Below are 13,066 nucleotides of genomic sequence, written 5' to 3'. Positions count from 1 at the left end.
TAAAATGTATATGAGCCCGCTGTTGTCATATAGGTAGGTTTTCAAACTAGGAATATACTTTCTTTAATAGGTGCTATTCAAATTTTATATTTCCTCCAGAGTTAGTTCCATTAATTTGTCTTCCAAGGTACTTCTTAGAAGTTGTCAAATTTATTTCAAAAAAGATTTTTGTAATATGCTTTCTATATCCTTTTAAATTCTATAAAATCTGTGATAATGTTTCCTAGATCTTGATATTTTAATATAAAAATATATAATTGACATTGTATAACAGGAAGAAAAGGTCTAAAGCAGCAGGGGAAGTGGGAGGAGTAGGGGAAAGGAAAAAAGGGAAAAGAAAAAATATGAGAAAAGGAAAAAAATGGAATCAAAGTCTTTGCAAATAGGGAAGGGTGAAGGGAGTGAAGGGAGGGCAAGGGAAGGAGAAAAAAATTAGAACCAAGATACTCGTGTAAAGTTACAAGATCCCAGTGATGAATGTAAGTGTATTTATACCAAAAATGTACCAATGTTCCTTCCTTCCTTCCTTCCTGCCTGCCTTCCTTCTCTTCAGTATTTGGGATTGAGCTCAGGATTTTCACCCTGAGCCACATTTATCCCCCTTAATTTTCTGTCTGTAGTCTGTCTGTTCTCTGTCTATCTCTGAGCCAGCCTCTTCCTAATTTTCAAAGTAGCCTAGGTTGGGCTACAACTTGCCACCCTCCACGCTGAACTTCCCAGAGGGCCTGGACTGGAGGTAGAAGAAACCCACTTACCTTGGGCTTTAGTTCTATCCTGAAATGTTTTACTTTGGGAATGTCACACTTACAGTGTGGAACATAAGGCGACCTCTGTCTGAAGCTTTTGCAATTGTAATGGATAATTAAGGAAGCCAGGACATCTTATGTTGGCCTTCAAATGTACAGACATTCCTTGGGTTTCCCAAGAAGCTCATTCAGTGCCTGAGTCTCACAAAACTAGAGATCATAACAAAGGAAATTATCAAGGAGATACACAGATGGATGTTTCATATTCTCAGGAAATTATTATTCGTGACTTTGTAGATTCTTTACCTTCTCATTCACACCCATTTTACATGTATTTAGATGGTAGTGTGTGTACAGGTATATGTAAGTTTCTGTGATTTTTAGATACTTATCATACCTTCAGGGAATTTTTGTATATCAACATCCAATAAGCACTCATAAGTGTTGGGTTATCTTTTATTCTTTACTTTCCCATTCTGTGTGCCTCAGACATGATACAAGTTCTTTGGACAATAAGGAGAGAAGGTGCTGCCTTTGGATAAAAAATGCTTACTTTCTCACATTACTTTTCCACATTCTCCTTACCTCAGAATTGTTGAAAGCCTTATTGTGGATTGATTGCTCATTTTAGTTACTTTTTATTTCTTCTCTTAGAATATGAGATTCTCTGGTAAATGTACTGGATTTGCCATGAAATATACAGTGCTAAAGGGGAATTAGTAAACACTTAATAAACCTCCATATAATTGAAGTTGAATGTGAACGTGAGCAAATCCTACTGTGGTACAACTGAGAAAATCAGGAAAACTTACCACAGGGAACAGCACGTATCAACTCATGATAATAATGGGACATGGTACATATGGAGATCTGCAACATTTCCCTGAATTAGAAATTAATATAAACACTTATTTCAATAATTTAACTGTGTGCCACAATTCGTGGTCCATAAGGCAATGCAATTTTTCAAAATAACTGACATTGTATGTGTGTTACACCTAGATATAATGCAATTATTTAAAACAACTTTTTATTTCTCAGCTTCTGCAGGGCCTCTTTCACAACATTGTTCTGTTGGCTGTAGATCAGCGGGTTTAGCATGGGAATCACAAGTGTGTAAAACAATGAAGTCATTTTGTCCTGATAGAGGGAGGATGAAGAACTCAGATGGAAATACATGAAGAGCATGGTTCCCTGGAAAATGGCAAATGCAATGAGGTGGGAGGTGCAGGTAGAGAAAGTCTTGAACCTTCCCTCAGCAGACTGAACCTTCAGGACTTATAAGATAATATAAAAATAAGAGACAAGAATGCCCGAGATGGTGCTCAGTTCTATAAAATCAAAAATAGTGAGTATCACTAACTCATTAACCCATGTGTCCAAACAAGATAGCAACAGAAGAGGAGGGAGATCACAGAAGAAATGATTAATCTCACTAGACCCACCGAAACACAGGTGGAATGACAGCATGGTGTGTATCAGAGTGTCTGCCAGTCCCACCAGGTAAACCCCCACCACCAACAGGGAGCACAGCCTGCTGGACATGTGGGCTGTGTACAGCAGGGGCCTGCTGATGTCCCTGTACCAGTTGAAGGCCATCACTGCCAGCAGCAGAAACTCAGAGTCTGCAAAGTTACAGAAGCTCAGAAACTGCAGAGCACAGCCCAAAAAAGGGATTTACCTATTCTGGGCCACCAAGTCCACCAGCAACTTTGACCCAATTGGTGTGGAATAACACAGGTCACGGAGAGCAAGGTGGCTGAGGAAGAGGTACATGGGTGGGTGCAGATAGAGATTCACCATTATTACAGTCATCATGCCAAGGTTTGCCTGGAGACTGAAGAGATAAACCAGGAGAAACACAGCAAAAAGGCTCATTTTGATATCTCTGCTATCAGTAAATCCCAGGAAAATGAATTCATACACGGCAGAGCAATTTCCTTATTCCATTCTTTCAATTGTCTAAACTTAAATTCCAATTTTCTGTATGGTTTTTCTCATGAATGGATGTTGGATTTTGTCGAATGCTTTTTCTGCATCTATTGAGATGATCATATGGTTTTTGTCCTTGGCTCTGTTAATATAATGTATTACATTTATTAATTTATGTATGTTGAACCATCCTTGCATCCCTGGGATAAATCTGACTTGGTCAGGGTGTATGATCTTGATGACCCTCTGTACTCTGTTTGCCAGTATCTTGTTGAGGAATTTTGCATCTATGTTCATTAGGGAGATTGGCCTGTAGTTCTCTGTTTGGGTTGGGTCTTTCCCTGGTTTTGGAATCAAAGTAACAGTTGCTTCCAGGAATGAATTTGGAAGCCTTGCTTACCTTTCAATTTCCTTGATGAATTTAAAGAGTAATGGTGATAGTTCATCTTTAAATGTCTTGTATAATTCAGCAATGAAGCTATCAGGAACTGGACTTTCCTTTTTGGTAAATTTTTTATTATATTTTCAATTTCACTCATTGTAATTGGGGTGTTATAATTTCTATATCTTCATTTAACTTTTGCAATTAATATGTATCTAAGAATTTTTCCATTTCTTCTGTTTTCCATTTTATTAGAGTACAGGTTTTCAAAGTATGTATTTATGATCCTCTGGATTTCTGCTGGATTTATTGTGACTTCACGTTTTTCATTCTTAATGGCATGGATTTTAGCCATTTCTTTCCTTTTTCTGATAAGATTGGCTAAAGGTTTATTGATTTTATTTATTTTTTCAAAAAAACAACTCTGATTCATAGATTTTTTTTTTGTATCATTCTCTTAGTCTACATTGCACTGATTTCTGCTCTGATCTTTATAATTTCCGCTCTGATCTTTATAATTTCCTGTCTTGTATGAGCTTTGGGTTTTTTCTGCCTTTCTTTTTCTAGGAGCCTGAGGTTCTGCTTTAGGTTGTTTATTTCAGTTCTCTCTATTTTCTTTATATGGGTATTCAGTGCTATGAATTTCCCTCATAGAACTGCTTTCATTGTGTCCCATAGATTTCTGTGTGTTTTACTGGGATTATCATTTACTTGTAGAAACTGTCTCAGTTCTTTCATAATTTACTCTGTGACTCATCAGTTGTTCAGGAGATTGTTATTCAATTTCCATGTGTTTGTTGGGGTTTTGCAATTTCAGGTTCTTGAAGTAGGTGTTGATGATCCTCAAGCTTTCTTCTGGATCTAATGTGACTTCAACTTTTTCATTATTAATTTCATGAATTTGAGCATTTTCTCTCCTTTTTTGATAAGATTGGCAAAGGATTAATCAATTTTATTTATTCTTTCAAAAACCAACTCTTTGATTTGTTGATTTTTTGTATCGTTCTCTTACTCTCCATTGTTCTGATTTCTGCTCTGATATTTATGATTTCTTCCCTTGTATGAGCTTTGGGTTTGTCTTGCTCTTCTTTTTCTAGGAGCTGAAAGTTTAGCATTAGGCTGCTTTTGAGCTTGCTCTGTTTTCCTGGTAGGAACATTCACTGCTATGAATTTCCCTCATAGAAGTGTTTTAATTGTGTCCCATAGATTCTTGCATGTTTTATTGGCATTATCATTAAATTATAAAAACTGTCTAATTTCTTCTTTAATTTCCTCTGTGACCCATTGGTTGTTCAGGAGGGTGATATTCAATTTTAATGTGTTTGTGGAGTTTTTGCAGTTTCTTTTGCTATTGATCTCCAGTTTAATTGCATTATGGTCTGATAATATAAACGGGATAACTTCAATTTCTTTGCCTTTATTTAAACATGTTCTATGAGTTAGTATGTGGTGCATTTTGGAGAATGACCAATATGCAGCCAAAAAGAATGTGTATTCTTATTTTGTGGGGTGGAACACTCTGTAGACATCTATTAGGTCCGTTTGTTCAAAAGCTTTGTTCAGTTCAAGTATTTCATTGTTGATTTTTTTTTTGTCTACATGGTCTAATTGTAACAGTGGGGTATTGAGGTACCCCACTACAATTGTATTAGTGCTTACTTAGTTTTTCATGTCCATTAATATTAGTTTTGTATAGTTGGGGGCATTAGTATTGGGTGCATATATATTTATGATTGTCATCACTTCCTTTTGGATTGTTCCCTTTATGAGGATGTAGTGACATTCTCCATCACTATTTATTAGTTTTGGTTTGAAATTTACTTTGTTTGTAAATAAGATAGGGTTCCTATCTCATGGAGAATTGTTTTCCATCCTTTTATTTTCAGTCTATGAGTTTCTTTTTGAATTAGGTACATTTCTTGTTTACACCATATTGTTGGATTTTGTTTCTTATTCCATTCTGCCAGTCTATTTCTTTTGATTGGTGAATTGAAGCCATTTACATTGATGTTGATAACTGATATGTATTGACTTATTGTCATGTTATTTTCCTGTTGTTAGATCTTTTTTATTTTGCCCCCTCTCCCTTTAATATCTTGCCTTGCCTGATAAAATATTTTGGATTTTCTCTCTTTGGACTCATGGAATTGTGACCTCCATTGTCTTTTTCTAGGGTATTTAAAAAAATTTTGGAGTGCTGGATGTTATTCATAAAGCTTCTCAGGTTTTGTTTGTCATGGAAGTATCTTATATCCCCATCAGTTTTGAAAGATAGTTTTGCAGGATACATTAGTCTAGGTTGGAGGTTGTTTTCTTTTAGGGCTTGAAATACCTCACTCCAAGCTCTCCTTGACTTGAGAGTTTGTGTTGAAATGTCTGCTATGATTCTGATGTGCTTTCCTTTGGTTTTTTTTCTCTATCATCTTGTAGTATTTTGTTCTTCTGTTGGGTTTCCAGGATCTTGACTATTATATGTCTAGGTATAGATTTTTTTTTTGATCAGGGCTAGTTGGAGTCTTATATGCCACACTTATCTGTATGTCAAATTCTATTGCTCTGTTGGGAAGTTTTCTATTATTAATTCTGTGAACAGTTTTTTTTATGTCATTTGTACTTTCTTCTGCTTTTTTGTGGCCTTCTATTCGTCTTATATTATTCTTCTTTGCATTAACTTGGAGCTGTTGTATTGATTTCTATGGTCCCTTACTGTTTTTTTTTTTTAGAGAGCTGTTCCTGCTTTTATTCAGGTTCATGTTACATGGAATATTATATTCCATCATTTACTTTTTATTCTATAATTTCTTTTTTGATTAAATATGTTTCATGTTTCATGTATTTAAGTTATCATTGGGTTTTGTTTTTTGATCCAACCTTCCAATATGTGTCTTCTGATTGGGGAATTGAGACTGCTTAACTTGAGAGTTATTTTTTTTCCCATTAACTTTATTGGTACATTTTAGGTATACAATACGGTTACATTCATCATTGGGATCTTGTACCCTTACATGAGTCTCTTGGTTCTTATTTTTTCCCCTTCCCTTGTCCTCCCTTCACCCCCTCCACCCTTCCTTATTTGCAAAGACCTTGTATTCATTTTTTTCCTCTTCTCATATTTTTTCCTTTCCCTTTTTTCCCTTCTCCTACCCCTCCCAATTCCCATGCTCTTTTAGACCTTTTCTTCCTTTTACACAATATCAGTTATACGTTTTTTAAATTACAATATTAAGGTCTAGGAGACATTACCACAGATTTTACAGAATTTAAAAGGATATAGAAAGCATATTACAAAAATCTTTTTTGAAATAAATTTGACAACTTCTAAGAAGTACCTTGGAAGACAAATTAATGAAACTAACTCTGGAGGAAATATAAAATTTGAATAGTACTTATTAAAGAAAGTATATTCCTAGTTTGAAAACCTACCTATATGAAAACAGCAGGTTCATAAACATTTTAACTGATAAATTATATCAAACAATTAAAGCAGAAAAAAGAAGGAACACTTCTCCCCTCACTTTAGGATATCAACATTGTGCTAATCCTAAAACTGGATAAAGATAATAGAAGAAAATGTATTAACATAGATAGAAATTTGTTTAACAAAACAAACTCTTAGATGTCAGATCTGGCAGTATGTAGAAAGTGGTTTTGTTATAGGGATGGCAGTGTTGGTTCTGCATTGGAAGATCCACTCCCAAAAGTCATCATTTTAACTGAGGAAAGGAAAAAGCCATATGATCCTGTCACTAGTTGGAGAAAAAGTATTGGACTATATTCTACAGCTGTTCATGGTAAAAGCTATCAGGAGACTAGAAGTAGAATGGAACCTTCTCAACATATCAAAGACATGTACTCCATACTTCCAACAAAAACTCCTTCTATGAATGGAAATGATACAATACTTTCTCCCTAAAGTGTGGAACAAGGGAATATATGCCTACTCTTCATCTGTCCATTAGACTTTGAAACATAGGTCTAAACCAAAATAGTCTGACAATAAAATGACACAACTAGGATAGGATTGGCACAGCAGAAGCAAAATTTTTATATGTAGATGAAATGATCATCTACAGAGAAAATATTAAGAAATCTCTAGGAGCCCCTAGAACTTGTACTTGAATTTAGCAGGATTAGAAAACACAAGGTATATATAAAAATTCAGTTCTGTGTATACTTGCTATAAATGAAGAACTGGCTATTGAAATTTTAAAGTTATGTAGGAGTACAAAGGGCCCAGAAAAGCCAAAAATAAAAACAAAAACAGTGTTGGAAGACATTTAGTACCCAATTTTAAGACTTCTTCTAAAGCTACAGTAATCAAGGCAGTGTTGGTGTAAGGAAAGACATATAGATCATTGGAATAAAATAGAGAATCTAGAAATAGAACCACACATATATGGTCCACTGAGTTTTGAAAGATTATTTAACATTAGCATTTTATAGCATTTTTATATTTTACTATTTTTATGAGATTACATTTTTCATGGTCCCTGACCACCATTCTGTCTTCTATATTCTGTTTTCAGATTGGCTCAGTCTGCTGTGTATTTTCAATAGAGTTTTTAATCTCCTGAATATCTGTTTGAGTTCATTTCATTGTTTCCATTTATTTCCTATGCTGAGCATTCATGTCTTCCATCATGCTCTGGAAATCATCTATTTTTTTTATATGTTTCTGTTCTAGAGTCTCTAATGATGTCTTTCATTCTTCTCACCATCTCTGTAGTTATCTGGGAAATTATTTCTCCTTTGAATTTTTCTAGAGCCTCATTCTTCTGTTTTGTTACTTCAGTTCAGGGTGTCCAAGTGGTTGATTATCACATTTTTCCACCTCATTTCCCCCAGAATTTGTCTTTGGTGAACTGGAAGTCTGAGTTTGCACCTTGCCAAGGTATCTTCTCATTTCTAATTTTGTTGTTGTTTCTGTTTTTGCTGTTTTTAATTTCTGGGCTGCTGCTTCAATATTTATTATTTGTGTTCAGAGCCTTTATGGAGTGATTGATTCTCAGTGATATCTTCCTGGTATAGCTAGTCTTTTTAGGCTTTGCCTCACTAATGACTCTTAGGCAATCTTGTTTTCAGTACACCAGGGAGGACAACTCATTAGATCAATCATAACACCCCAGCCCAATTGATACAATCAGCATCAACAATATTATCAAACACAGCTTAGAAAATGACAATTTCTGGCAGCCAATAATCTTTCACCTTTAACCATGTGAGCTAGATCAAAATCTATGCCCAGCCCAAAATATGTTTGTGGTAAATAAACCCTTCAATATAGCAAAATTCCTCCTTGGGATAAGGATTTAGAAGTGGTTGCGAAGGGAGGGATAGAGAGATAGAAGGAGAGGAATAGATTAGAAATGAGGCTAGACAATAAGGGAAGATTACATAAATTGTGGGAAACTACTGAAGACAGGAGGAAAAGACAGAGCAAAAGAACAGAGACAAGAACAGAACAAACTGACATCAATAGGGAAGCTAGAAGTTGTATTCACCTTCCAATAAGAATAGGAATAGTGGAGAGGACAGAGAGAGAGAGAGAAACAATTTGAAATGGGACAGGAACAGGAACAAAGAGGGAGAGAAATACAAACAAGAAGGGAAAGAGAGAGAAAAAGGAAAAGAAAAAATATTAAAAAACCCCAAAACAAAGAAAAACTACATATATTAAAAAAAGGAAAAGGAAAGGGCCTCCCTCAGGATATGTCTCTGCTGTCCTGGTAGACAATATGGGCAGCAGTGTGCAGGTCTATGTCAATTAGTCTCTGCAAGCCAGCTGTAGTCTATTGAGATTCAGTCTGATTTCTCCCTGCAAGGCCTAAGTCAAGCTCCCTGACCTCCTGCAGGTTTGAACTCTGCAAGGTTCTGCTTCAGGTTCCAGCTTTCCTCCACCCTAAGTGAGTCTGAGTTTCTATGGGAGGTGCTGATCATACCAACTTACCAATCATGGTGTTCCAGGGTGCCTTTATTGCACAGATTTTCTTCACTTTCCCACTGGGCTTCAATTTTCATTGAGTAGCCTCCAAGAGGCCCTCTCTTTTGTTCACTTCTGCTCTATCTTCTGGGTCTCATAACCATGGCTTTTATGGTCACCCACGTGCACCTCTGCAGTGTGGATTCAGATACAGTACAGCCTCCTCCATGGTCTGGCAGAGCATGGCCCATGATGTGTGGTCCATCCTCACAATGGTTCCAGGGCTGCTGCTGCTGGTGTCTTCCCAATCGTTCTGGTGCAGCTCATTTATCAGTTGTTTTGAAAAGCTCATTTAGCAGTGTAGTAAAAAAATATATATATCTTATTATAAGAAATCTGTGTTTTCTTATGAATCATATATAGGTTTTGCAAAGAATCTAATGAGCATAATTTTTGTTCCTTTGTGTGATTTCCTACTTAGGAAGCTAAATATATATATATATATATATAACAAAGAATATTTCTACTGGATCTGTGAGTCAATAACTGGGATAATATACATATATTGCTTTCCTCTAACAGTAGTGTGAGTTCATTGTTTATTATCTTCCTGATGTATGCGTGACTCAAAATAAACAAACTATACCATGTTTAAGATCATGACTGTAAATCATTTATAAATCCCTGAAATCACCCTGGACCTCAATACACCAAGGTTTTAAATCTAAAATGTCTTCTCATCTATAAAATACTGAAAGATAAACAGCAGCTCTATGATAAGAACTTCTCCTTAACTACAGTTGATCCAGTATTTCATTTCGTTTCTAGACCTGAAGTTTTCAGTAAGAAACAGGTTACTTTACTTTTTTTGTTGTTAATTCTGTATTCATGCATTTTTCTTTATTGCACCTGTGTAATGAGAAAAATTATAAGGATATTAGGGAAAAACTCTGAGCTCCAATACCAGCATCTGGCAATTTTTAAAATTTTAACAATGGCTTTTTCTAAGTAAAAATTTCAAGTGAAATTTATCTCCTAGTTGTTTTAGAAATGCCAAAATCAATTACAACACATCATTAATAGCAACAATGTATTCTTTCAAGAAAAATATATCCCAGAATTATTTAAAAGATTTTGAAAGTAAAATGAGCAAATAAATCAAAAACATATCGGGTTGTTAAGTTAAATTAAAACAATACAAGGATGCAATAAACTAGTGAGGTTGAACAAAGGTAACATGAGATACATATTTTAAGAAAAAAACTAAACATAAAATGACAGTGATTTCATTTGCAAACAAAGTGTATTTATCTCCAGGCTATAACATCATGTTCTATTGATGGCAATGGTTTTCAGAGCAGGGCATAAAATGATTTTTCTTGCAATCTCATATGATAACTTCAAATGTAAGTATAAAATCTCTTTTTCTAGTCACTTGGAGACTTTTTTTTTGCTTAAATTCTTTTATTGGTACATTTTAGGTATACAATACGTTTACATTTATCATTAAGTGCTTGTACCTGTACATGATCTATCTTGGTTCTTATTTTTCCCCATTACCTGTGCGTTCTTCACTCCTCCACACTTCCTTATTTACATAGACTCCATTTCCATTTTTTTTTCCTTTTCTCATAATTTTTCCTTTCCATTCTTTCCTTTCCTCATCTCCTCCCACCACCCCTACTCCTTGGAATCTTTTTCTATTTCAAAGTGTCAATTATTAGTTATTAATCCTTTTAATCCTTATTTACACTCTCAGTTTCTCACACTAAAGAAACTATTCAGTATTTACACATGTGTGTCCTATTTATTTCACTTAACAGTATGGCCTCAATATCCATTCATTTAGCTATAAATGACTCTATTTTCTCATTTTTTATGGCTGAGTAGTACTCCATTTTATAAAAAACACACATCTTCTTTATCCAGATTCCAGTTGATGGGCACTTGGGCTATTTCCAAGCTTTAGCTATTACAAACTGTGCCACTATAAACATGGGTGCACATATATCTCTGTGAGGAGAAATTTTTTAATTAAATAATTTTGAGAATTTGTCCTCATTTTGATCCCACACAGTCTCTGACATAAATTGTCTTGCTCCCATTTTAACAAGAGGGGCATTTCTTGTATTTCATAGCAAACCAAGAATGAATATACAGAGACATGCTTTTCACTATAATATTTTGAGGCTTAAATATTCTTATCTTAACTTTTGTGAATTTTAAAATCATCTTATAGCAGATGGTAGAAAATGTAACAAAAATAAATGGATGTAAAACCCATAAATATAGGCAACACAGTATTTTGGCATAATAAATTCAGCCAACAAATGAATTAAATTATTTCTTCCTTTTCCTTATACAGCAAAATCCATCCACTTGGGTCCAATTTCTTTACCACTGGTCATCCCCTGCCTACTGAGGAAATCATTATGCCTTAGTGAGAAACACACATGTAGACATGGTTGAGTGGACTCCAAGGACAAGGGAAATTCCCATTAGAACCTGTAATAAAAACTGAAATGGAAAGATCATAATCAGATTTGGATACATGCAAGGTTCATCTGAAGAACATGACTGAAGTCACCAAGTTCATACTTTTGGGTTTCACAGATGATTGGGACTTGCAGGTTGTGTAATTTTTAGTATTCCTTGCAATCTGTCTTTTTACTCTGATGGGAAACCTGGGACAAGTGGTACAGGTCATTGGGAATGCCCAACTTCACAACCCAATGTACTATTTCCTGAGTGTTTTATCATTCCTGGACGCCTGCTATTCCACTGTTGTCACTCCAAAAATTTTGGTTAATATCCTGGCAGAAGATAAATCAATTTCATTCCATGGATGTGTAGCACAGATACTCCTCTTTGTTAGTTTTGGAAGCACAGAAATCACCAATTTCTCTTGGCGACAATGGCTTATAACCACTCTCTGGCCATCTACCACCTGCTGCTGTATTCAGTAAGGATGTCACCCAGAGTCTACTTGCCACTCATCACTACTTCCTATGCTGGTGGCATTTTACATCCCATGGTACATACAGTGGCCATGTTCAGCCTGTCCTGTGGATCCAATGAAATTAGGCACATGTTCTGTGATATCCCTCCTCTCCTTGCTATCTCCTGTTCTGATACTCACACAAACCAACTTCTACTCTTCTATTTTGTGAGTGCCATTGAGGTGGTCAACATCCTGATCATCCTCATCTCCTGTGGCATCATCCTGTTGGCCATTCTGAGGATGCATTCTGACGAAGGGAGGAGGAAAGTGTTCTCCACGTGTAGCTCTCACCTAAATGGAGTGTCCATTTATCCCTTGACAATCTTCTTCATGTACATGAGACCAAGTTCCTGCTACACCTTGGAGCACAATATGGTGGTGTCCATTTTCTACACCATTGTCATTCTCATGCAGAATCCTGGCATCTACAGTTTTCAGAGCAAATATGTAAAAGAGCCAATGCAAAGACTCTTTTTAAGGTACTGTTCTATAAATAATGTAAATATTTAGAATTGAATATACTTCATGTTGAATCTATTTTCATTCATTCTGAAACTGAAAAGGAAAATTTTCTGCTTTAATGTATTTGTGCTGTATAACGTCAGAAATTTCCAAATAAAGCTTGCATCTGTTCTCCAATACAATTTTTCAATGTAAATTAATTAGGTCACCCATATCCTGATCACTATGTTCAATGATATCCATATTAAATAATCTTTGATGTCAATATACAATTGTTACTTGTGTAATTTTATTTTCCATGTATTGATATAACCACACATTGTTTAGACCTAGTCTTCATCACTCATTTTAATTGTATTACCTCATTGTAGAGAACCTGTGAAGGATTTGACCCCCCAAGATGTTATTTTTCTGCCTCTACCCTGACATGCTAAAAACTGTTCTAGACTTTGGACATGCTGCTTGGTCTAGTTTGCTCAATAGCATACAGTTTTATTCAATTATCACAATTTTCCACTTAACAATCACAGAAATTGATTATATCTGTGTTGCACATACCTCAAAATGATAGAAATCTGTAATACTACACAGGAGATACTTACAATATGGAAAAGTAATGAAAA

General features: G+C 35.3%; 2 pseudogenes; one reads left to right on the top strand and one right to left on the bottom strand.

Moving 5' to 3' along the window:
* Positions 1-1,763: 1,763 nt before the first annotated feature.
* LOC106009057 (olfactory receptor 5W2-like) lies at positions 1,764-2,696 on the bottom strand (annotated as a pseudogene).
* Positions 2,697-11,496: 8,800 nt separating this feature from the next.
* LOC101726468 (olfactory receptor 5T3-like) lies at positions 11,497-12,491 on the top strand (annotated as a pseudogene).
* Positions 12,492-13,066: the final 575 nt, after the last annotated feature.

This window comes from Heterocephalus glaber, unplaced genomic scaffold, assembly GCF_053883595.1.
Source record: "Heterocephalus glaber isolate CG9 unplaced genomic scaffold, H.glaber_assembly_v1.0 deba00001673, whole genome shotgun sequence".
Lineage (NCBI taxonomy): Eukaryota > Metazoa > Chordata > Mammalia > Rodentia > Bathyergidae > Heterocephalus > Heterocephalus glaber.
This window is presented reverse-complemented; position numbering and strand designations above follow the sequence as displayed.